The sequence below is a fragment of the Hibiscus syriacus genome, unplaced genomic scaffold (assembly GCF_006381635.1).
Source record: "Hibiscus syriacus cultivar Baekdansim isolate YM2019G1 unplaced genomic scaffold, ASM638163v2 tig00110318_pilon, whole genome shotgun sequence".
Lineage (NCBI taxonomy): Eukaryota > Viridiplantae > Streptophyta > Magnoliopsida > Malvales > Malvaceae > Hibiscus > Hibiscus syriacus.
Window position 1 is genome coordinate 301,232 of NW_024062677.1, and position 27,411 is coordinate 328,642.

The window sequence follows — 27,411 nt, forward strand, 5'->3', positions numbered from 1 at the left end:
TCGATGCATTGATTTATGCATCGGTACACTTACCTGAAAAATTGATTTTAGGCTCGTTTTTTGTTCGAAATACTTTGTGAAAATTGTTTCAAAAATATTTTAAGTATAAAACACAACTTTACACTTTTGTAAGGATTGAAATTTAACTTTGAAAGACTTGGAGTAATATTTTGATATTCGAATAATTATATCGAATATACTTGAAAAATCTTAAAATTTGTTTGTCTTAATTTATTATATCGAAACATCAAAATGTTTTCAACAATCTCCCCCTTTTTGATATAACAAAATACTTGAGTAATTTTAAGATAAAAAATCTTTTGAAATCAAATTTCGAAAATACTCCCCCTTACTATATTCTCCCCCTTTTTGTTAAATCAAAAAGACTCTAAAACGTTTTTAAACAAGGTTTTGAAAACTTTAGCCAATTGAATTAGAAAAATTAAAGCTCTAAGCTGCTAAGATCACGATCAAGAGAAAGATTAGCCATTAGTTTCATAAAACAATATTCATAATAAAAAATGTGAAATGGTAAAAATTGGTCATATGCTAAATGATGCAACAATCTAATAAACCAAAATAAGTCCAAAACCAGATATTTATAAATGTAAGTACAAGCATTCAAGAAACCAAAACATAAATCCAAACAAATAATCATCCAAAATAAAAACAATCCATGAACAACAAAATGTTTATCAATCCAAGTTCTAAAACCAAGAAGGCATGGCAAGTAAAGCTCTACTCCATTGGAGGGTTGGGAGGAGGAGGATAATGTGCTCGCACTTCAAGAGTGAAAGCATCCATACGTTCACGCATCTCCCGTTGAAACTCAGTCAGTTGAGATTCCATGGAGGCAAACCTGAGATCAAATGACTCCGTAAATGTTCAAAAATATAGAGGCATTTGTCCCTTATACTGTGCCGGTTCCGGTGCTGGAGGATCATCGTCGGGTATTTCTTCGTTAATATCTTGCATAAGCTGTTGAAGTTCGAGATCATCGTCAGTAGCCGGTGCTGGAGGAGGAGGAGGAGCACGTGAAGAACTGGCTCCCTGAGTTTGCTTATTGGGTCGATAAACCCATTGGCCAGTTTCCTCATCCTGTTTCCAGACAGTTTTCTTTAAGGAAGTGAGATTGATTTGGTTTTGAAAAGGGATGAGATTGTCAATAGAAACTCTAAGACCGAGTTTGATAAAAAGATTACTAAGTAGACACCCATAAATCTCTGACAAGAAGAGTGGAGTGCCTACCTCCGGATGGTCTAAACCACCAAGAGATAATCAAATGAAGGAATCGATCGTGATGAGACCATAAAGTACTAACACTAGCATTGGGAAGATAGGGATATGCCACAATCTCTTTCTCATTATATAAACCATCATCATCTAGCCCAAAGTGAGTAGCGATCGTTTCAGAATCAATATAAATGTATTGTCCTAAAAGATATGATCTAATTCCTATGGTACCACTTTGACGTGCATTTTGAACACAAACTGCATTAGAGTAGAAAATGTGGACTAACTGATGATAGACAATTGGTTTAAGGTGAAAAAATTTATCAAACTTCCAAGACCTAAGAGTTGGTAGGTATTCAAAGTTGATATCTACCATGGCTTGAACAGAGGGAATACGTTCTTCTCAGATTTTGTATGTTCGGAAGGAATCCATGTACCTATGGTAGAGTTCTTCTCTATGACGACCAGGCATATTAAAACAGGAGTTTAGAATGGTCATATTGGGATCGTTTGGATTTGGAGGTTGAGGAGGAATAGGATTAGGAGATCGGTTAGAATGACTCGAAGAGGACCTAGGTCGTTTTGGATTAGACATGGTTTAAGGAATAGAATGGGATAGGTAACCTGCAATTTGAAAGACATGTATGAAATATAATCAATCCCAAAACACAATTGAGTCTGTAATAATTCAAGGTTCTCTAAACCGAATCCTAATGGGCAAGATTTTGAAAACTATTTGAAAATAATATCATAATACATATAGTTTTCATAAAAAACAACACAATTAAATAAAAAACATTAATATTTTTCGAAACTAATATTTTTTTTAATTTCAAATTTTAAAGAACATTTTTGAAAAATTGTTTGTTTTTGACTAAATTGATTGTAAAAAAAATAGTTTAGTATCATAATATAATCAATGCCCGATATAATATTCATTCTAGAACTAATCTAAACTAGTTCTAAAATCAAAATTTGATAAAATAGGGGTTTTTAGAAAAATACCTTGAAAATCTCGGATTGAGAGGAATATGATGATGTTTTGCACGATTTAATGATGTTAGCAGGATTGGAGTTGAAATGTGAAGAATTCTAATAAAAAAACGTTGGTTTTGGAACAATTTTGAGAGTGAGTTGAGGGAGAGGAGCGGTGGCAGAGAGTTTAAGAGGTTAAGGGTTTGAGAAAATGAATAAGATTAGGCATTTAAACCCAAAACCCAACGGATGCATCGATGCATGGCATTGTGCACCGATGTACATTCAAGGAGTGCATCGGTGCATCTTCATGATGTATCGATGCACATTCATAGGGATGCATCGATGCACCTTCATAGTGTATCGATGCATTATGCACGAAAATGTCAAAAATCCGTTTTAAACACTTAAAATGCTGAATAATTTAGCTCTAGTGGTATTGACAACTCATATATTGAAAATTAATCATGTTCAATCAATCAATTTTATTCTTAAATACATTTGAACATATAATTAATTTTCACCAAAGATCATAAACTCTCCCTAACTATTAGCATGGAATGCATTAAAAAATGTTTATTTTATAAGCATTTTCAAGTCTAATTTAAAAGTGCTAAAATTATTTTAAACACTAAGTAAAGATAGGTCAGTTAAATCTAATTCTCTCCTAAGTGTCCAAAATCTTTCTTTGTCTAAAGGTTTTGTAAAGATATCTGCTAATTGGTGCAAAGTATCAACAAATTCTAGAACTACATCTTTCTTAGTGACATGGTCTCTAATGAAGTGATGTCTAATTTCAATGTGCTTAGTTCAAGAGTGTTGGATGAGATTTTTAGTGAGACAAATAGCACTAGTATTGTCACACTTGATAGGAATGGTACCTACTTCAATTCCATAATCAAAAAGTTGTTGTTTCATCCATAAAACTTGTGCACAACAACTACCGGCTGAAATGTATTCCGCTTTAGTGGTAGATAATGCAACATAATTTTGTTTCTTTGAAAACCAAGAAATCAACATATTTCCAATGAATTGGCAAGTACCGGAGGTGCTTTTCCTATCTAATTTTCATCCTCCATAATCCACATCAGAAAAGGCATGCAAGCTAAAGCTAGAGTCTCTAGGATACCAAAGTCCTAAACTAGGAGTGTCCTTAAGGTATCTAAAGATTCTCTTAATGGCTAGTAAATGTGATTCCTTAGGGCATGATTGAAATCTAGCACATAAGCAAACACTAAACATAATGTCTGATCTAATTGCAATTAGATAAAGCAAAGAGCCAATCATTGACCTATACAATTTAACATCCACACATTTACCTCATTCATCTTTGTCAAGCTTTGTTGATGAGCTCATTGGAGTGGCATGAGGCTTCCTGTTTTCCAGTCCAAACTTCTTGAGCATATCTTTGACGTACTTAGCTTGATTGATGAAGATGCCATCTTTTCTTTGCTTGATTTGGAGTCCCAAGAAAAATGAGAGCTCCCCCATCATGCTCATCTCAAATTCACTTTGCATTAGCTTAGAAAACTCTTAGCAAAGAACATCATTAGTATAACCAAATATTATATCATCAACATAAATTTGAACTACTAAAAAATCTTTACCTTTGTGCTTTAAAAACAATGTAGTGTCAACCTTCCCTTTTGAAAAACCTTTTTCAATTAAAAAATTTGACAATCTTTCATACCAAGCTCTAGGAGCTTGTTTTAAACCATAAAGCACTTTTTTCAATTTAAGAACATGATTTGGAAATTTTGAATCTTCAAAACCAAGAGGTTGTTCCACATACACTTCTTTTATAAAACCATTTAAAAAATCCACTTTTAACATCCATTTGAAATAATTTGAATTCATTGAAACATGCAAATGCTAATAACATTCTAATTACTTCCATCTTAGCTATGGGAGCATATGTTGCATCATAGTATATGCCTTCTTCTTGAGTATAGCCTTGAGCAACAAGTTTAGCCTTGTTTCTCACTATATTACCACTTTCATCAAGCTTATTCCTAAATACACATCTAGTACCTATAGTAGATTTATTACTAGGCCTTTCAACTAATGTCCATACTTTAATTCTCTCAAATTGATTTAACTCTTCTTGCATAGCCATAATCCAATATTCATCATTTAATGATTCTTTAATATTCTTAGGCTCTATGCATGAGATAAATGCAACATAATTACAAATATTTCTAAGAGAAGATCGAGTTGTTACCCTTTTGGATGGATCACCTATTATTTCACCATTCTTGACATAGTTGTATTCCCTTGGGTAAGAGACTTCCCTTTCTTCAATGGTTGGATTCTCAAGAGGATCTTGAGTTTCCTCAATTTTTGTTTCTTCCTTTGATGATGGTTCTGCAACGTCATGTCCAACGTCATTTATGTTTATAATCCCTACATCATCATTCACATAAGAATCCTTCCTCGGAAGGGGATTATCATCGAAAACAACATGTATAGACTCTTCTACAACTAAATTTCTTTTATTAAATACTCGATAAGCTTTAGAATTTAAGGAATAACCCAGAAAAATTCTTCATTACTTTTAGCATCAAATTTTCCAAGATTGTCTTTACCGTTGTTTAAAACAAAACATTTACATCCAAAAGGATGAAAGTAGATAATGTTAGGCTTTTTATTTTTAAAAATTTCATATGGAGTTTTCTTCAAAATAGGCCTAATCATTACTCGATTAATAACATAACAAGTGGTATTTGTGGCTTCCGCCCAAAAATATTTTGGCAAATTATTTTCACAAAGCATGGTTCTAGCCATTTCTTCTAAAGTTCAAATTTTCCTCTCAACAACTCCATTTTGTTGAGGGGTTCTAGGTGCTGAAAAATTATGGCTAATACCATTAGAATTACAAAATTCAGTAAATCCAAGATTTTCAAATTCAGTTCCATGATCACTCCTAACACTAGTAATAGAGTAACCTTTTTCTTTTTTGATTACTTTTGAAAACGTGATGAATTTTTCTAATGCTTCATCTTTAGTACTTAAAAATAGAACCCAAGTATATCTAGAATAGTCATATACTAATACAAATTCATATTTTTTCCACCCAAGCTAGTAGTCCTAGATGGCCCAAAAAGATCTAAATAGATCAATTGTAATACTCTACTAGTGGTTACGTCATTAATGGATTTAAAAGAACCTTGTTTTTTTTCCTTTAGCACAAGCATCACTGATTTTATCATTATCAAATTTCAGTTTAGGCAGCCCTCTTACTAAGTGTCCTTGAATTAACCATTGCAAAACACTCATGCTAGTATGTTTTAGTCTCCTATGTCATAACCAACTATCATGCTCATCCTTAACAACTAGGCATAAATTAGTCATATCTATAGAATCTAAATGCCCCATGTAAATGTTTATTATTCTATGACCAACAAGCATAACCTGATTAGATGCAATGTCAATGACTTTACAACCATTAATATTAAACATGACATTAAATCTCTTATCGCATAATTGACTAATACTCAATAGATTATGCTTTAATCCATTCACATATAAAACATTCTTAATTTGTATGGAAGAGGTATTACCTATAATGTCTATATCTTCAATTTGACCTTTTGAGTTATCACCAAAGGTTACCTCTCTTCCATTTTTGGTGTTGAGCTCTCTATGAACCGACTTTTGTCTCCGGTAATGTGTCTTGAGCATTCACTATCAAGGTACTATGAGTTTTAATTTGTTTCCTGTGCCTTGTAGCAATGCTCCTTTTCCTACAAACATAGATTAATTTTTGATTTTTGGTACCCAAATTATTTTGGGTTCATATTCATTAGTTTCCAAAATCCTAGTCCCCTTAGGTATACATTTGTGTAGGATATCCTTATCTTTAGTAGTAATGAGTTCTTTAGGAACCCATATACTTCTAACGAATTTTCCATTAGAGATTCTTCGGGGACCTCTATGACTGTAGTTTTTAAAACTTTTTCTAACAAAGTTGGATTTTGAATTTTCTCCATTTTCAAAACATTTTGTTCCAACTTTATCAAAAGAAGATTTAAGATCATCAATTTTCTTTTGATGATCATTATTGACCTTTGAAAGTAAATTTTGCAAATCAAAATTTTTCTTTTCAAACTCTTCTAGTTTGATTTGCAAATTTTTTATTTTACTTCCAAGATCATTGTTGGTCTTGGATATGAGATTATTTTCATTTTTTAATTTCGAAATATCATTTTTATACTTTAAAATAATTTCTCATAATCCGAAGCCAACCCAATATATTCCTCTAATAGCTCATCAAACGAATAATCTTCAAAATTAAATGAGCTAGAGGTTACCTGAGAATCTTCCCCGAATGCCATCAAGCACAAGTTTGCTACTTCTTGTTCCTCTTCATCGGAACCTTCTTCATCGCTCCATGTAGCCACATGAGCCTTGTGTTTCTTCTTGGATTAACCCTTTTTCTTTAATTGAGGGCAATCGTATTTAACATGCCCCGGCTTTTTACATTGGTAGCAAATGATCGGGTCCTTCTCCTTTGGTTCAATTTTGAAGCCTTCATTTCATTTGAATTTTCTTCCTCGGTTGGGTCTCATTAAATTTCTGAACCGTTTGGAAAATAATGCCATTTCCTCGTCGTCGTCATCTTCATCCGAATCACTCTCATCTTTTGTGGATTTGAGAGCAACTCCAATGTTCTTCTTCCTCTCCTTCTCCTTTGGTGTCTCATCAGTCTTATCAAGGTCTACCTCATCTTGAAGCATCATTTCATGAGTGAGGAGTGAACCGATTAGTTCTTCAAGGGTTAAGGACTTTAAGTTCTTAGCCTCGATGATAGTTGTATTCTTTGATTGCCACGATTTTGGAAGTGAGTAAACCAACTTCATATGATTTGAGGCCATTGACAATCGTGGAAAATCTATCTGTCATAGCTTTGATGTCTTCATCCGGTTTCATCCTGAAATTTTCATAGCTATGAGTTAGAAGACTAATTTTAGATTCTTTTACCTCGTCAATGCTTTCATGAGTGACTTGTAGTTTTTCCCATATTTCTTTGGCGGTTGTAAAAGATGAAACTCTTTCATATTCATCTGGTCCAAGAGCACAAAAAATAATATGGATGGCTTTGGAGTTGAGCTGGAACATTCTTGTTTTTCCTTCACTCCACAATCTTGGATTAGTGGAAGGTTTGATGTATCCGTCTTCTATAATATTCCATGCTCCCATGTCACTTGCTTTAATGAAATACATCATCATATTCTTCCAATAAGCATAATTAGCTCCATTGAAGAAATGAGCTTGTTAACGGGCAATGAATCAAGACCGAAGTCAGAGTTTGAAGTGGAGGCCATTGATGCTTGATTATCAATGTAACTCTTCCCGGATCTACTCAAGAGGCGATTAAATCTTCAAATGAGTCAAGCTCTGATACCAATTATTGAGTTAATCGATCGATGGAATTGGCCAAGAGGGGGTGAATTGGTAATTAAAAATTTGGTGGAAGCTTTTGCAGAAAATTGAAAGTAATTGCACGGCGATTTAGAGTGGTTTGACTTTCTCAAAAAAAGTCTACGTCCACTACCTTAGCTATCCACACTAAGGATTTTCCAACAAATTCACTAATTTGTTCTTTTTTTAGGCCAAAGAGATAACCTTACAACTCCCTCAAGAATATACCCCAATTCTTGAGAACACTATTTCTCAAAGAGAAGATTACAAATTTGCAAACTTAATGAAAAACCTCACAAGGAAAATGTGTTTGTACAGTTCTAGAACAAAGAAAGAACACTCAAGAATAATACAATTTAGCACAATGAGTGTTCTTGAAAGCAAAAATGAATATTGAATGAAATAGGCTTGAAAGTGCTCAAACTTGAGGTTTGATGCTTTCTCTTTGATTCTCTCTTGATTCTTGTTTATTGTTATTTCTTGTTGTTGATCAATGGCTTCTAAGCTTGTTTAAATACTCCTTCAATTGATTCTGAACGTTGGGGATGATTAGTGGAGTTAATGGAGTAGTTTAAGTGTGAAAACAATTAATAAAATCAGTTGGGAGCGTGTCTGCATTGATGCATAGTCAAGATGTATCGATGCATCAAGTGTAAAATTCAAATATTTCGACCGTTGGAACACTTAGTGCATTGGTGCACTAAGGGTGCATCGATGCGTGAAATGCATTCGATGTTTCAAACAATCCTGAGTGCATCGATGCATGGTTTGTGCATCGGTGCATAAAATCAATTCGATGTTTTAATAATACATGGAGTGCATCGATGCATGGTATGTGCATCGGTACATAAAAGTTATTCGATGTTCAATTAAAACAATGGTGCATCGATGCATTGATTTATGCATCGGTAAACTTACCTAAAAAATTGATTTTAGGCTCGTTTTTGGTTCGAAATACTTTATGAAAATTGTTTCAAAAATATTTTAAGTATAAAACACAACTTTACTCTTTAGTAAAGATTGAAATTGAACTTTGAAAGGCTTGGAGTAATATTTTGATATTTGAATAATTATATCGAATATACTTGAAAAATATTTTGTAAAATCTTAAAATTTATTTGTCTTAATTTGTTATATCGAAACATCAAAATGTTTTCAACCAAGTTCATAATGAGAAGAACTTGGAGCTCAAAGATATTAGATAACCAAGCTGAATAAATTTGGTTTTTTTTGTCTTTGCCCTATTCTGTTTCACAGTAATGAGCAAAGACAGACAGTTGTAATCACCAATTTTTACCCAAAAATAAATATATTAGTTAGTATTATTAAAATACAAAAAGTAAGAAAGAAGTCAAAAACCACCATGCCCTGTCATCCACGTCAGCTCCACGCTATCCCTCCATCACACCACTCCAACAGTTGCTGCCACCAAATCCCAGCAGCTCCCATCCTCAACATGTCACCAAACAAAAAAACAAAGAAAATGAATTTTGCTTTCATGTATTATGGATTATAAAAATCCCAAAAAGATAATTGTAAGAAGGTTCTTCCCTCTTATATTTTTTGATTTTTTTAACAACAAAGCAGTAGCAAGATAAGAAAAATAGGGGTTAAATGTTACCTTAGAGCCTTGCATGTCATTTTTTGGGGCTTTGTTTAGGAATTTAGAAAAAAAAGATGAGGGTTTGATTCCAACAACCATCATTCGTGGTGGTCGACAATGTCCTTATGGGTTTGTAGTTTCGACCATGGAAGAATATAATGGTAAAAGAAAGTTGGTTTAGGTCTTTAGGTGGTCTTTTGGTTTCTTGGTAGAGCTTAGTGGTGGTTGGGGTGGGAAATTGCCATCAAATTGACGACCGACAATTATGGCTTTCTCTTTGAGGAATAACAACCCCTCGTACAAAATGAAGAGGGAGAGAGTTGAGAAAAATAGGGTGTTAGGGGTTTAGTTTAGATTTAGTTTTTTTAGATTAATAAATCAGGTTAGATATGAATTTAAGATTTATTTCCCTTTTTTCGTCTCCAATTTATGCGTGTACACTACAGCAAAAGTGTTCTGTAATGGCATTTTCAGCAGCGTTTGGAGAGTAAACGCCATAATATTTTAGGATATAGCGGCGTTTGTATTGCAAACGCCACAAAATAATACTTTAGCAGCATTTTTACAAAAAACGTCGCAATTGAGTTGTAATTTTGCGGCGTTTATGGCACAAACGCCGGTATAGATTTATTTATAGTCGCGTTTTCTAATAAAACGCCGCAAAAAACTGGTAATTTATCGGTGTTTTTAAATAAATGCCGCAAAAGAGTAGATATTAGTGGCATTTTTAGATAAACGCCGTAAAAGTTTTGGATATGGTGGCGTTTTTGCAACAAACGCTTCTATAAAACAACAATATAGTGGCGTGTTTTGATAAACACCGCGTATACATCTATTATAGTGGCGTTTTTATTAAAAACGATGCCACATGGTAAATATATGGTCTCCTTCCCGATCCCTAAAATCATTTCAGCACTGCTATCTTGAAAAGGGATTTCTCTGGTACAAGAACGGAACTCACACAATTCCAAGCGACATGGTATTCTGTCTTCTCCGGCGACAAAATCGGGTCTCTCATCGACGAACAATTATCTCATGGTTACATGGTTTGATCCCTTCTCTCACTACTGAATTTTTTCAGTTATTGTTTTTGGTATTCTGAAAATGGGGATAACCTTAAAAGATAACGTAATTGAAAAAATAATAGCTTTCCCATATTTATACATAGTGTTTTAATGGTTTACTGGTTGGGAGCATTGTTTTTCCGTTTTCGAATAGAAAAATAATAGCTTTTGAAAACGTGAACAAATGGTTGTGGTAAAAAGAGCAGGTTTTGCCTTGAGTAAGAGAAATTATCGTCGGAATATCCATGTGGCGTATTTGCTCTGACGATGGATCAAATTATCGTTGGGAGGCTATCAGTCCAAACTTGTCGACCAAACTCGATGATGACCCGAATGGAACTCCGAACTTGCCTTCCATGGCTGATCTCCTAATTGAAGGTAATAATCGCTTAAAGTTTATGCCGCTATATTTGTATTTTATACTCTAAAATTTCATAGAGCGCACATATGTAGGATGTTCGAAGCTTATTCAGAATGATAATAAAGGAGTGGATAAATACCCGATGTTTACAACTGAATTTGGTAGCTCTGTGGCGTTGAAAGAATCTTCAATTGCAAAAGCAAGAGCTATCCTCAATGAAGACGACGTTGGCTCTACTGTTACTCCCAGTAAACGTTTCTAGCATCTATTTAATTTTTTTCCAACAAGTCATTTAGTTCCCAAGCCACCTACAATCAAGTTTCATACTATAGGTGGAAGTTCGTTATCTGTTTCAAGTGAAGCACTGAAGCGCGCAAGGATTCTTCTTGGTGAACCGGATGTAGGGGATTTATTTGGTGAAATGGATGAAGAGTTTCTCCATATAGAGTTTACCCGGAGGAAAAACTTAGTGATGCGTCATCAAACAAGGAAAACAGCTTTCCTACGTCCTTTTCCCACGAAGGAGCAATGAAGACTAAATTATAGTGAACAATATGGTGAAGACTGTTTATGCATAACTTTAATGTTTCTAAATTTTAATGTCTTTTGTTGTTAAGTATTTTTTTGCATAACATCTGGCTTAATAAAATGTATGCTTGTTGTTAATTAGGTAAAAGTAAATGATAGTAAAGTTAGTTTATGTAGAGCATAAAAGGAATAATTAAAATGAAGCAAACTTATATAAATTAAGGTAATTAGCGGCGTTTGTTGATAAAAAACGCCGCTGAATCCATAACTTTTTGCGGCGTTTGTACAAAAATGTCACAATAGGGTAAAATTTATAGTGGCGTTTTATCAACAAACGTCGTAAAATATTTGTAATTTAGGGGCGTTTTTTAGACAAACGCCTTTACATAGTTGTACTGTAGCGTCGTTTGAGTACAAACGCCGCAGTAAAATCTAGAGTGGAGTTTTAATTGTACAAAGTGGTTGTTATAGCGGCGTTTGAATATAAACGCCGCAATAGAGTCATAAATTAGAGGCGTTTTTAAACACAAACGCTGCTATAGATTGTACTTTAGCGGCGTTTTTATAAAAACACCGCAATAGATTCGTTCATAGTGGCGTTTTTCTAACAAACGCTGCAATAGATGTAATCTTTAGTGGCATTATTTCGACAAACGCCGCAAAATACTTTTACGTTAGCACGTTTACGCCGCGACAAATATATTCTTTACGGGCGTTTTTAAACATAAACACCGCAAAATTTAACGTTTACCCCAAACGAACCGTTTTGCTCTGACTTAGTTTTGTATCAAACCAATTAGCCGATCCCTAACACCCCCAAAATCTCTCCCCATTTGTTCGACCATCCACGATACCCACCCAGAGGTTATCCTGTCGATCCCTAACTTCCCTACTGATGTGCTCCATTTTTTCTTTCATTCAAAAATAGTTGGTCTATTTTTTCACCGCAGAAGCATCTCTGAAGCCCTAAGCGCTTGAATTTCAACTTCAATCCTTCCTAGGTACCGTTGAAGCTACTCTTCTGAACTTGTATTTGTTCGGTACAGTAGAGTTTCCTGCGCGTTTTTTAGATCTTTCAGTAATTATTATATCGAGAACCCAAGAATGCTTCTCTAACTCTCTTGTTTGAATTTTAGTTTTGTAGGGGTTGGAGTTTAGAACATTCATCAATTAAGCGAATTTTCTTTTTTGATTCAGGCACCAGAGACTTCCTGGCAGCACGATATGTATTCAGATAAGGGATCTGCTTTCCAGGGACAAGCAGGTCGGGCCCCCGCTATTTAAAATAGAACGAAACTCTACATCTCAAATTTAGATTACGGTGTTTCCAACGACGACGTTAAGGTATTTTTAGTTTTAAAAAAAATTCTCTACTATTTTCTAATTGTATTCTTAGTTTAAGATTTACTGTTCTGTCTCGATCTGTTATTATTTTAACGGTGGTATTCATTCAATTTTTGTTTAATATATGCTCACGTTCATGATGATTCTCTGGCTTAGCTGTTTGAAAATTTGTTGAAATATTCATAGTAATTATAAACCTTAGCAGTGAATAGTAGAACATGTAGAAACTTTCTGATAAAGACCGATATTGTGTTTTTTTAATCATTTTTTGTCTGCATACAGGAATTATTTTCTCAGGTTGGTGACCTGAAACGGTTTACAATCCATTACGATAGGAGTGGAAGATCGAAGGTATCTAATCGAGTTTGGCATAAACTGGGCCTTCCGATGAATTTTTTTGTAACATGCAGTAGTTTAGAACAAAAAAGCTCTTTTTCTTAGGGAACAGCAGAAGTTATCTTCTCTCACCGAACGGATGATTTGGCTACAGTCAAGAGATACAACAATGTTCAGCTCGATGGGAAGCCAATGAAAATTTAGATTGTTGGAACAAATATTTCTACTCCTCCTGCACCTCCAGCTTGTAATGACACTGTTGGAAATTCAAACGGAGCCCCTAAGGTATGCCTAATCATATATTTGTTTAACTCCTTGTTTTCTTCAAAAGTTTAGGTTATGTTATTTGTCTCCTTGATGTTTTTATGTTTTACACTTGCAGAGTGCATACACGTTTTGTCTATATTTTTCAGTTAGGTTGTGTGTTGAACATTTCTAGAGTTGCATTAAATCTACATGAGATGTTAATTTTAATGTTAATTATTGGTTGAACTTTCTCCTTATTATCAATTTATTTGAAATTTAAGTATGATAGCTGGAAAAATAATTGAATGTTTGTCTGTTATGATGTATGTTCAGACATGCATCTTAGGTGATTGTGCTTTGTATTCTATATTTTTAATTAACAGTACATGCTACAATTCATATTTTCATGTGCTTGTTACCTTTCCTTTATAACAAATTGGTATAGCACTGATATGTATGTTATCATGTAAATGGATCTGTGTGGGAATGTGTTTCATGTCATTTGTTTCTCTTATTAGTCAATGAGTTTTGTAGGGGTTAGAGTTTAGAACATTCATTCATGCCCTTTGGTACTTGCTAGCATTTTTTTTGGGGGGGGGGGTTGGCATCTTGCGCATTATCTACAGGATTGTTATTCATTACGTTAAGTTTGCTTAGTGTCATTGAAACCTTTTTTTTAGAATAATTTGGTTCATATTACTTTTATGACAAAAAAACAGTCGGTGTTAAGGTAACGATTCTTTCCCTGAAAACATTGGAAGGGTTCTCTAAGCCGCGCAAAATGTGGTTAGGATCCTATCTTTTTTCAGTATATTCATCATTACAAGTTCATTTTAGTGTTTCAGAATCAAATGTCACGATATACCATTGGTTACTTGGATGATTAGATAGAAAATTATCGTAAGCCAGTTTCATGTGCACGAAACAGCTAGGATGTTAAAAAAACCCACCTTATTTAGTCCATGTTAATTGCAACAATAGCCCAGGAGCCAAAATTAACCTACGCAAATATCCATATATCGGTGTGCGACATTGTTTCCCCCAACTTATGTTTCAATGGGTGTTCAATTGTTCTTCGACCATCATAGAGTAATCAACTATGGTTCCACTCTGGTTAAGGTGCTGGTTGATGAGGTGTTCATAGTTTGTTCTATGAACCATGGTTTTGGCGGTTGGTCCTCCTCATAGAGTAATCAAGTTTGTTTTCATTGTAAAGGGCTATAAGTATTGTGTTTGTTTGTTATTTTATTACCATTATTATTTTAATGTTTAATCTGATGACTAAGGGAGAGATATGTTTGGTTTGATAAGATTTTTTGAACCTTCCATGATAATTTGATTCGATTCATTTTTGTAAATTAAATCAAGTGTAGTTTACCTTAATTTTGTTTATCTAATCAGTTTTAATTTTAATAAACTGGTCTCCTCGTCAACTTCAATCTCGATCAGTAAATGTATAAGAATCAATGTGACAATATTTTTTTAATGTTTGGAGTTAATGATATGTTCCTAGTTTTTTAACTAACACTTTTGTCTCTTCGTAGGTGCTAATTGATTTGAGCATCTCGAATTTTATTCGTTTATGAGGAACTCATTTGTTAAGAAACAAAGGTAATCTTCTATCCGTTATACTTTTGGGTTACTATTTTTCTATTTTTCTTGAACCTTTCTGACATGGAACAAAGGTAATGAACTACGTTGTAAGTTCTTCATGACTCTATCTTTACCATTGAAACATGGGTTTGTTTAGATATAAATGCTTGATTTCGATGAAACATCTGTGAAAATGATTAGTTCTATACTATGCAGTTTTATATATTCACCCTTATATTTTTTATAAAATAACATAGATACACTTGTTCCCATACAATTTTAGCAATTTAAAATTTCATAATGTAGGAGTGATTATTTCTATATTCATCTTAATATTATTATGCACTAAATAGGAAGTTCAAAGCTTATGTTTAGGTTCTATTGGTTCTGTATAATATTAGCATTTAACATTTGTAATTGAAACTCCAGAAAGACGAAATGGAGTCGAAAACTTGGATGGATTTCTCAAGGGTTAGCGTCGAATATCGAAATGGAGTCAAAAACTTTCTAAATTTTGCTTTTTTTGAATGCAAGCCAAGAGAATATGATTCTTTGCCCTTGTATGCAGTGTGTTAACATTAATTGGCACACTCTTAAAGTTGTGTACGAGCATCTAGTTGTTTTTGGATTTGTTCGGGGTATAGAAAATGGATCTTTCATGGAGAGTTTGTTTCAGATAGATTTGTTTCCACGAGTTATTCAATTTATCCTGCTCCTTCTCACCATCCAACTTTTAGAGAAGATGACATGAAAGGGATGTTACGAGATGCATTTAATATGCACAATTATCAGCCGTATATTACAGAAAATGTTTGTCAGAATGATGTTAATGATTTCGTTGAGATGGGAAGAATTGGATGTGATGAAGAGCCAAATGGAGAAGCGGCAAAGTTTAACAAGTTGCTGAATGAAATGAATGAACAACTTTATGACGGATCAAAATTTTCAAAGCTTTCTTTCTGCATTCGTCTTTTCCACTTAAAATGCCTGGGAGGGTGGACTGGTAACTCCTTTACGCAATTGTTGGAGTTACTAGGAGAAGTGTTTCCTTTCGCAAAAATCCCTCAATCATGCAAAGATATGAAGAAAATGATAAAAGATTTGGGTCTTGGATATGACAAAATTCATAGTTGTCCTAATGATTGTATGTTGTATTGGGGTGATCGAAAAAATCAGGAGTCTTGTCATGTATGCAGAAAATCTCGATGGATGACAAGGGAGGCAGAAAATGTTTCTGATGATGAAGGTGAAGCACGATCAAGAAATAAACCGATCAAGATTCTGCGATATTTTCCTCTCATACCTAGGCTACAAAGATTGTTTATGTCCTCCAAGACTGCTGAGTCTATGAGGTGGCATCATGATGGCAGAACCGATGATGGATTATTATGACATCCTGCGGATTCTTTAGCTTGGAAGTCATTTAACAACATGTATCTAAGTTTTGCGAGAGATCCTCGAAATGTCAGGCTCGGTCTTACAACTGGTGGGTTTAATCCATTCAAAATCATGAGTACTTCGTATAGTACTTGGCCTGTTGTACTTGTTCCATACAATTTGCCTCCTTGGATTTGCATGAAACAATCATCTTTCATCTTATCCATGATAATCCCCGGCGATAAAGGCCCCGGAAATGATATTGATATTTACATGCAGCCGCTAATTGCATAGTTGAAACAATTATGGGAAGGGGTCGAAACGTACGATGTGTTGAGAAAAGAGAACTTTAATTTACGCGCGTCTTTATTATGGACAATTAATGATTTTCCTGCGTATGCAAATTTATCTGGTTGGAATACCAAAGGTCGTTATGCTTGTCCTTGTTGTGCTGCACAAATATGTTCGAAGTGGTTGGTTAATGGAAAGAAGTTTTCTTATATGGGACATCGTCGGTGGTTACCTGGTAATCATAGATTTAGAACTCAAAAGAATATGTTTGATGGCGATGAAGAGTTTCAAAATGCTCCTGACCAAACAACCGTCTCTGAAATATTCAGAATGTTGAAGAATATCAATTTTACTTATGGAAAGATGAATCAACCAAGTAGTACACGATCAAAGAAAAAGGCAAAGCAGGTCAATGAACAGGTTGAAGTTGACGAACAAACTGATGATGAGTCTGATGAAGAGGATGATCCAAATGAGGTAGACTTGTGGAAAAAGAGGAGTATATTCTTCGAGTTGAATTATTAGAAAAAGCAGATTTTGAGACATAATCTTGATGTAATGCATATTGAGAAGAATGTTTGTGAGAATATTATCGGGACCATTCTGAATGATGGCAGAAAATCTAAAGATAATCTTAAGAGTCGACTTGACTTAGTGAAGATGGGAATTCAGCATGATCTTCATCCGCAATTACATCCAAATGGAAGAAATTTCTTGCCGCCTTCTATTTTTTCTCTTTCAAAGAAAGAAAAAGAAGTGTTTTGCACGGTGTTAAAGGATATAAAGGTACCATATGGGTATGCATCAAACATTTCTCGATGTGTCAGTGTTAAAGATCGAAGACTTTATGGTTTCAAGTCACATGATTATCACTTATTAATGCAAGATTTACTGCCAGTAGTTGTTCGCGGTTGCATGTCTAGTAAGGTGACGTCTTGTATCATTGAACTTTCTAATATAATGAAATCCATCTGTGGGAAAGCTCTAATGGTTGAAGAACTTGATAAACTACAAGATCGAGTCGCCTTGACTTTATGTAACTTGGAGAAGATATTTCCGCCTTCATTCTTCACAATTATGGTGCATCTGCTAATTCATCTTCCTCACCAAGCAAGAGTTGGTGGACCAGTTTTCTATCGATGGATGTACCCTATAGAGAGGTGTTAATTGAATTACACGTTTCAAATTACTACTGATTATACCTTTAAATAAAATGTATTTACGTAGTATGTTGTTTTTTGTATAGGTTCTTGGGCAAGTTGAAGTCTTATTGTCGTAATAAATGTTATTCGGAAGGATCAATTGCTGAAGGGTATTTGGCAGAGGAATGTTTGACATTTTGCTCTAGATATTTGGAAGATGTTGAAACAAGATGGAATAGACCAAATAGAAATGATGTGTTAAGTACTGATGACTTACCTCAACATTATTTGTTTAGAAGTTACGGTCAACCATTAGGGAAAGTTGAAATTGCACACTTAGATGACACGTCTTGGGTACAAGCACACATATATGTTTTTTTCCATCATGATTCAATAGATCCCTTTCACACGTAAGTCTTTCGGACCCAATCCTAATGAAATCTCTTAATCTTTTCTATTTATCAATTTTTAATGATATAATATACTTTATAGTGAGTTTAAAGAAGTCTTGAGATCTCGTGCACGCTCCCGAAGATTAAATCAACGAGACCTACATAAGTTATTCACAGAAACTTTTCGTGAATGGTTAGGCCAGACGGTAAGCAACTAAATCTTACGGAATACTTATAAATAATATATATCTTGTTTTTTCAATGCAAATTGATTCACCATTAATGTGTAATAGGTTTGGAGTGGGAGAGAAGTTAGTGAAGATGTTAAATGGCTTTCTCAAGGTCCGAATAGAATAGTTAAAAGATATAATGCCTTCCTCATTAATGGGTTCAGGTTCCACACGAAATCTCATGAAAGATTAAGGAGGACACAAAATTGTGGAGTCGTAGTTACTTCGTCAACTACAAGTTATGCTACTGTAAGGGACAATAATCCGCAGGACGGAGAGGACGATTATTATGGAAATCTTACGGACATTATTGAGTTAGATTATTATGGAAAACGAAAGGTTGTGTTGTTTCGGTGTGACTGGGTTGATGTAAACATATGCATAAAAACAGATAAATTCGGGTTTACAATGGTGAATTTCTCTCGATTAATTCACACGGGTCAACGTTTGATGGATGAACCATATGTATTTTCTTCTCAAGTGAAACAAGTATTTTATTGTCACGATCCAATGGATGACGGTTCGTATGTTGTGCTCTGAAATACTCCTAGAGACTTGATAGACATCGGGGATGGAAGTAGAGATGACATTGAAACAAGATCAGAATGTTTACCTCTACTACCACAAAACTTAGATGAAACTATCACTAATACAACACAATTTCAATGGGTTCGAGAGGATGTTGATGAAGATATTTATGACACCTGACATTACATAAGAATATCGTATGATTTTATATCTTCATTTATTTATTTATAATGTTATAACCTTTAACATGTTGTCTTTCAATATTTTCATTAATTATTTCATTTTTTTAATACACATGTTTGTTTATTACAGATATCATGCCGAGGAGAAAAATAACTGATTTGCGGGTCGTTCGAGCTTCTGAAGACCATGAAGAAAGAAATAACGAGGAATCAAATGCACCTGAGTCTTTCAAAGTTCTTGAAACTGTTGAAGAAGAAGTAGAAATTCAAGGTAATCTTCGAAACTTTATTTACTACTTTGTTCATTTTCAAAACTGACATTTAATAATTTCTTATATAGTTGAAAATGCTGGAACGCGCAAGACTCGAGGACGTACAACTTTAAAGGAATTATATCAACTTCCTCCTGGGCATCGTGTCAAAGTTTCAAGAAACGATGTCGGTCAACCTATTGGCCCAAAATCACGTCTTCTAGCAGGTTACTTAGGCATAGTTGGACGTAATGCGAATATGTTACCGATCAATTATGAGTCGTGGCGTGAAATGCCTAATAGTAACAAAAATCAGGCGTTGAATTTTGTTAAGGTAATAATGTCATTATTATTATATACTCTATAGAAATTCAATACTAATGTATGCTTACGGTGCACACTTATTGTCTGTATAGGAGAAATTTTCTTTAGAGGTCTCTGACGATTATGTTAAGCAAGCGTTAGGGAAGAGATTGAGGGACCACAAGAGCTCCTTAAAGAAGAAATGCTTGAAGAATGATCTCAGCCTTGAAGAGAAGTTGCAAACAGTCCCACCAGGAATGCTCAGGTACCAAGATGCAGTCAGATTTTGGAGTTCACAAAAAGGACAAGTATAATGTATTTTTCAGAAATAATTGTAACGAATTGTAAATCATCATTAAAAGTGGTTGTTTGACATTGTAGGACCGAGAGCATGTTGGTGTTGCTAGCAGGCAATAACAAAAGTTTACGCATACGGCTGGATCGAAGAGGTTTGCTTGTCTAGCTCATGAGGAGGTATTATAGATTATTGAAACAGTTTTTTGTATTCCATGTACATACTAACTCATAGTAATTATATTATGGTACATTGTACGAAAATACATCTGGTTCTAAAGTTTGTCGAATCCAACTATTCGACATGACACATACGAAGAAGGATGGCACTCCTATGACTGCTGACGCTGCAGAAATTATGGTACGTTTATTGGGTAGATGTTTTAAATTTACCTGACTTTATTTATATTTGTACAATGACATTTTTTATTTTAATTAATTATTCACTTTATTATTAGGAAAAATTGAGGGAGAAAAAGGCGGATTATCATGCTACTGCTTCGAGTCCAGGTATAGTTAATGACGATGACATTGAAAAACAAGCTATTAATGACGTTTTGGGTCCTGAAATATATGGTTGGGTGCGCTTTCAAGGATCATTCGTTACTCCCACCAAATATTTTGGATCCAGTTCATCACAGTACATGTCATCACAGTCTCGATCTTCCCAATTAGAAGTTAGTCGTTTAAAAGAAAAGTTGGCTGAGATGGATCAACAAATGGCTAACATGAAAGCAGAAAATGAAGCAAGGGAAGTAGAGAGAGCAGTAGCGGAAGCACAGAGAGAGGCAGCAGCAGCATAGAGAGAAACAGTATATCAGTAGAGATGTGAAGAATTTGAAAAATGACTCAATGATATGGTGCTGATGATACAAAAAATGCAACCTCACAATCCACCATCGTAGTCTCATTTATGTTATGAGCATTCTGTTAATGTTATTGAACCGTGTTTAACTGTACTTATATTACGTTAATGAAAACTTTTATTTATTATATTGGATTAGATGTTGCTTGTTATGGATATATAGTTTAATGTTATTGCTGTTTTTGTTTGTTGGATAATGGAACAGGTTGAAATAACAGATTTGGGGTAATCGAACATAATTTTTAAATTGGTTAAATTCTGTGTTATTTAGCGGCGTTTGTATCCTAAAAACACCGCTATATACCGGTCTTTTAGCGGTGTTTGTATACTAAAAACACCGCTATATAGGATACTTTAGCGGCGTTTGTATGAAAAAACGCCGGGAAATCTCAACACATATTGCGGCGTGTGTGGAAAAAACGCCGCTAAATCTCAACAATTATTACGGCGTTTGCGATAAAAACGCTGCTAAATATAAACAACTACTGCGGCGTTTGTGGGAAAAACGCCGCTAAACATCAACACCTATTACAGCATTTGTAAGAAAAACGCCGCTAAAAATCAACACCCTATGGCGGCGTTTTTCTTACAAACGCCGCAATAGGTGTTGATGTTTAGCGGCATTTTGTGAACAAACGCCGCTATATATCGTCACCTATTGCGGCGTTTTTTGTGCATAAACGCCGCGAACTTTAGCGGCGCTATTTTCACCGGCACTTTTTGCGGCGTTTGTTATAACGCCACATGTGTTTTTAGCGGCGCTTATAAACGCCGCTATAGGTAAAAAACATTGCAAAAAGCCATTTTTGTTGTAATGGTATTTGCATATTGGTCACTATTTTAGGCCATTCTTGTTTTATTTCAAATTAGCATGTCCTTTTGTGTTGTTGTTCCATTCTTATTATGTTAGGTGATTATTATGGTTTTAAAAATGATAAATCATGTTTTATTCCCCCAAGTGTTGTCATGTTTTTCCATATTAGTCACTAAATTTTCTTTTTTTTTATTATTTTGATTTTCACATATTAAGTTCATTATTTTACATTTTGGTCACCTGTTTACATTTTATTTATTTTAATTTTGATGTGATGTTTTTGTTTATTTATATTTTGACCCTTTTATTTACATTTTTTATTTTAATTTTTATACATTGTTATGCGTATTTACAATATGGTCACTTGTTATGCTTCTTTCATTATTTCGAATGAATTACTAACTTTTATTTTATTGCATATGAACCACTATTATATTTGCTTATTCATTACTATTATTTGAATCTACCTTGTGGTGACCCGATCCGAGGTACGATCTAAATTATTATGTTTCAGACTTTATTAACTTTTAACCACTATCCGCTAATTTATTATTTATTTATTTTATTTAGTAAAATATCCATTTGTCAATATTTTCTTTATGTCCCTGTCTTGAATAATTTCATGTCTCGAATATTTTTTAAGAACATTGGTCGTAGAATAGGCGTGAAAAGCACTACTTGATTGAAGTAGTGCGATCCGACACGACATTCTAACAAAAAGTGAACTCGAAATAAGTCGAGTTTATTTTTATAAAAATGATAATTAATTCATTTATATTTTAATTCAAATAATGCAATGCATGTCTCTTTAAGTAATAAGTTATTTTATGCCATCACTAATATTCAATTTATATTCAATTTGTGCTTTGTTAACAATGTTGGGGGAGGGGATATTTCTCATATAAATGAGAAATAGATGAGATAGTCTTCCCATTGGATGATGTGCAAATCCGTTATTTCTTCTCAAATATAAAGAATGTTCCCTAATAATTAATTCGAAATAAATTACATAGTGTTCAATAAAGGGATCACACCTTAAATATTGATTTGAATTTTTAGTTTCCATTATTACGACAACGTATAAGCGACTAGGTACTAATTTTGGTCGCGGTAGGGGTCTTACCGTTCCCCACACGTAATCGACTCTCGAACCTAAAAGGAAAATTTGACAAGCGCAAAATCAGTTTTTTGTCTTAAAAAATGATTTTTCTTAAAATTGTTTAAAAGACGTTTTTAGGTGTTCGACCTACCTAACCTAAAGGTCGATGGCGACTTCAAATCAATTTAATCAAAATAAACACAAAAAATCAAAAAAATTTCAAATAAATCGTAAATTTGAGGTTTTCATTGAAAACTTATTCATTCGTCAAAAAATACGTTATGACAGAAATATTTAAAATATATAGGAATTTAAAAATTTTAGGGCGGACGACATCTTCATCTACCTCTCAAGGTCCATCCCGGATTCAATCCATTAATTATAAAGGGAATAAACACCAGATGTTTTATTAATCAAAAGAAACAATTTAGCTTTGGATTATACCAATTATAGTATATATTAGTACTATCCCAATGAAGCTTATTTAATTTCCATCTATGCACCTTTAATAATAATAAATAAATTAAAACCTACCATCTATGCACCTATTCAAACTTTCTTGTGAACATCATCAAATTTAGTAATTTATTACTTTTAAAAAAAGGATAAACTACACGGGTAACCACTCAACTATTGTCCATTTTCATTTTTATCTACCAATGTTTCGGTTTCATCAATAAGACCATTCAATTATTTAAATACTTCAATCAAACCACTAGTCGTTAATATTTAACGGAAATGATGATGTGACAATTAATAAAATTGACATAATTATATATTTGGTCTTTAATATTTATATATTCTATTAATTTAATCTTAATTTTAATTTAATTCAAAAACTTAACCAGTTCAATAAAAAGGTATTATTTCATCACCTGTCTAAAGGGAAAACAAATCATAAAAATATACTATAGATTGAACCTATGACCAATACTTATTTTAGGCACACTTTAATCACTAGGCTACAACCCATATTTGTTATAAGTTGGCAAAATTATTTATATATCTTGGCCAATAAGGAGATATGGAAACAACTAAATCATTGAAACAAATCTAATAAATAAATTATATTTTTACATATATTTAGTTGTATTTAATAAAATATTTAAAATAAAAATGATTTTAAATTTTTTTAATTTTTATATAAATTTAATTTTTTTTTTCTTTTCATAATTATTTTTCAATAAATGATATATGAATTATATTAAAAAATAAATTTTTTAGTCATTTAAAGAATCCAAAGTCATAATGTGAATTCTTAGGGTTTTGCTCTGTATTATTCTCTCCGCCGTTTTGTAGTTTCTAGGGTTTTGCCCTTTGTCCTTTTTTAATCATACAAAAGCGATTTTCCCTGCAAATTTACCATTCGTTTTATTAATATGGGTGATTTGAATTAGCACTTGGAGGAGGATGAGGAGGATACGATTATCACATTGGAGAGCGGTGAAAGGACTCTTCTATCTAGTTTGATTTATGCTTAGTTGGAACGTTCTTAACTGCCAGCAATATTAATTTTCAAGCGATCCACACAATGATGGCGAATGTTTGGCACCCGGTTAGAGGCATCTCAATAACAGAACTGGAGGGAGGGCGATATTTGTTTCGGCTTTACCATACCAGGTTTCAAATAGAAGACCAAAAATGTGATAGTGGCTGTGATTTTGTGGTAGCACCGCCGTTCGAAACCAGTATTGATGATTTTTATGATGGGTAACGGATTCACAACAATAACGGTATGTCGCGACCGTAATTTAGCGTTTAACGGTAAATAGCATCGATAACAGGACGTTATTCCCGTTATTCAACCATGACTTCAAAAAAAAAGAACGTCAAAAATAAGGGAGGAGACAAGGAATCAACAATCGGAGAAAAATGAAACCCCTTCCTGAGAAGAGGAAGAAACCCTTGAGAAGAGTAAGAATGAAAATGAGACAAAAATTGGGAGTTGAGAACGAAGAATATGAACTTGTGAAAGTGAGAAGAACCAGAAGAGAGGTAAAGAGAAGAAGAGGCAGCCATAAATGATATAATCTTTCTTTCTCGTTATAAATGCAGAGCTCTCTTACTCTTCTCAAGGGTTTCTTTTTAATTAGGGTAAACTACATAAATCATCACTTAGCTTTCTACTCTCTACTATTTTACTCAATGAACTTTAAAATTTTTCAATTTACTTATTAAACTTTCAGATTGCTACAATTTTGGTCACTCCTTAACATTATAATTCTAATTATTATGTTTTAGGGTAAATTATACGAAATTTAAAAAAATTCACGATCGCAAAACCTACAGTGATCGCAATGGTATCTGCTATATCTACAACCACGATAAACGCGACGCGACCAAAAACATGACCGCGAACGCTATTTAAATCCCTGTACCATACAATAGATATTGACTGAATAGTAAACGATGGTCCCTGGTACTTCAATTCACTTACTGGTGATGCACAGGTTGGTGGAAGGTGAGAGCCCATTAAACGTTCTGCTACACTCAGTAGACTTTTGGATTCGAATAATTGATCTACCAATTGGCTTTGTTTCAGTGGTAGTTGTAAAACAGTTGGGCAACTTCATTGGAAAATTCCTTATCTACGACATCACGATTGTTTCGCTGGGATACAGATGTTGTGCGAGAGCTTAAGTCAGGGTTGATGTTTGTTACCCATAGAAGCGTAGGAAACCCTAATGGCGCTCATGTGTATGTGTCGTTTGAATATGAGAAACTGTGGTTATTTTGTTTTATATGCGGAAAGCTTGAGCATGGTGAAGGGTTTTGTCCCCTTCAAATATTACATGACAAGAAAGAATGGACTTTCCAATAGGATGTTTCCTTACGAGCACCACCACGTCAACTGGGATAACCCAATGACTAAAGCAGATGGGGTGAAGTGTCCTCGGTATGCTTCTGCTGGCATGTTGGAGATTGGTAAGGCATCAGTGAGCGGAGCAATTACAACTTTATCTTTATCAATAGGTTTGAAAAATCAGACCAGCCGATCGCAATAAAACTCTTAAGTTGGAATGTCTGGGGTTTAGAGAGACATCGGGCAGTTCGTCCCCGTGGTGGTTTTTCTGATGGAAACAAAATTATCGAGTTCTAAAATGGTAAGAGTTCATAGACACTGTGGGTTCTGAAATAGGATTGAAGTTGATTCTGTTGGAAGCTGTGGAGGTCTCAGTTTGGCTTGGAAGGATTGTTATACAGTGAGTTTACGCTCATATTCCCAGTCTCATATTGATGTCCTTATTTCCAATGATTCAGAAGGACTATGCTGGAGGTGCACTGGTTTCTATAGGGTTCCAGAGGAAGCTGGAATATTGTAGTTTTGAAATTTATTACGACAATTGGATGATTGTCCTGATGTCCCTTAGTTTTTTTTTTTTTTTTTTTGGAGATTTTAAAGATTATGTTTTCGTATGAAAAGTCGGCTGGGAGAACCCAAAATAAGCACCAGATGATGGAATTTCGTTCGGCTTTGAGTGAGTGTAGACTGGAGGATGTGGGTTACACGGGTACGTGGTATACTTGGGAAAGGGGAGGAGGTCTGAAACTAATATTCGTGAACGCCTAGACCGGGGTGTCACAAATTCTGCTTGCAGGAATCCATTTCCACACTTTGACCTATAGCATCTTATCCACTAGATATACAAAATAAACCATAAATAATATTCGGGACTAAAAATAAGATAAACCATAAATTTTGAAGGATAAACGATAATTCTACCTAAAGGTATCCACACAAAACAGTGACCAAAATAAAATAGTCATAAACATTATGGCTAGAGTCAAACATCAATGAAAATATCATAACATATAGGATTTGTGACTTAAATATAAATATAGAGGAATTGATGCCCAAAAAAAAAATCTCATAAAATTTCATTCAATGACAAATCAGTTAGATTACAAAACACGAGGACCAAACACACCATTTTCCCCTAAACCAGGAACTCAGTCTCCCCTTAGCTAAAATGACACCGCATGGATGATGATATATATAACCCATTTTAAGGGTTTCTTTGAAACCCTATTTCATTTTATCCCTTCAACCATTTCTTAAAGAAATAAAAGGGAGAAAGTTCTCCCAAACTTCCTCCCCACTGCCACGGCGACCCACTCCAGCCATCGTGGATCGGCGCCAATAGAGGGACAAGTTAGCCCCAAACAAAACCCCTTCTCGCCCTCAAACTGAAAATTAAGCCTAAATCCACTAAAACACATTCCTCCACCCTAGATCTAATATAGTTCGACTGGTTACCTTCGAAGGTTGAAGTCTTTGGCTCGATGGAGATCATGATTTCGGCTAAGAACAAGTGTAGTCTCTTTCCTCTGTTCTTTTTCTTATTTTCGAAAAGGTCCTTTATTCGAAAGTGGTGGATTTTTCTTCGAAAGCTTTTTTTCTGTTTTTGGTTCCAATCCTCATTCTCCTTTTTTTACATGCCCGATTTATGAGTGTTTTCGGGTGAAATCATAAGTCCTTTTTGTAGAGGATGATTTTCCTATATTCAAGTAGGTGAAATCCCCGATTTTTTGGGATTTAACCCATATTTTAATGGGTTTTTTATTTGATTTGGTGTTGACTGATTTGGTTGCATTTAGTTTACCGTTTAGCTAGATTTGATGACAACAATAACTATGGAGGCTCATACGACGGGGATGTTGAAGGGTCAGTGCGTGCATCTCACGCACCTATTGGACGGTTCATCTTGTTGGTTGCGGTGACTGTTGTTGAGGGTTTAGGAAACCCTAAATTTATATCACTGATCTAAACCATTGGATGGGTCCAGATCATGTGGCTTAGAAGAGGCGGTGTTGGAATGGGTTACAAAACCCTAGATGCAAATGCGTATGGACCATTGGATCCTTCACAGATCCAACGGCTGATGCTGAGTGGCATCAAGCTTGAGCGAAAAAACCCTAGCAGGTCTGGGCTCGCAAG

At 34.3% G+C, this 27,411-nt stretch overlaps 1 pseudogene; it reads left to right on the forward strand.

Annotated features, from left to right (window-relative positions):
- The window catches only part of LOC120117006, a 41,402-nt pseudogene extending 22,386 nt beyond the window's left edge, over positions 1-19,016 (forward strand).
- Positions 19,017-27,411: the final 8,395 nt, after the last annotated feature.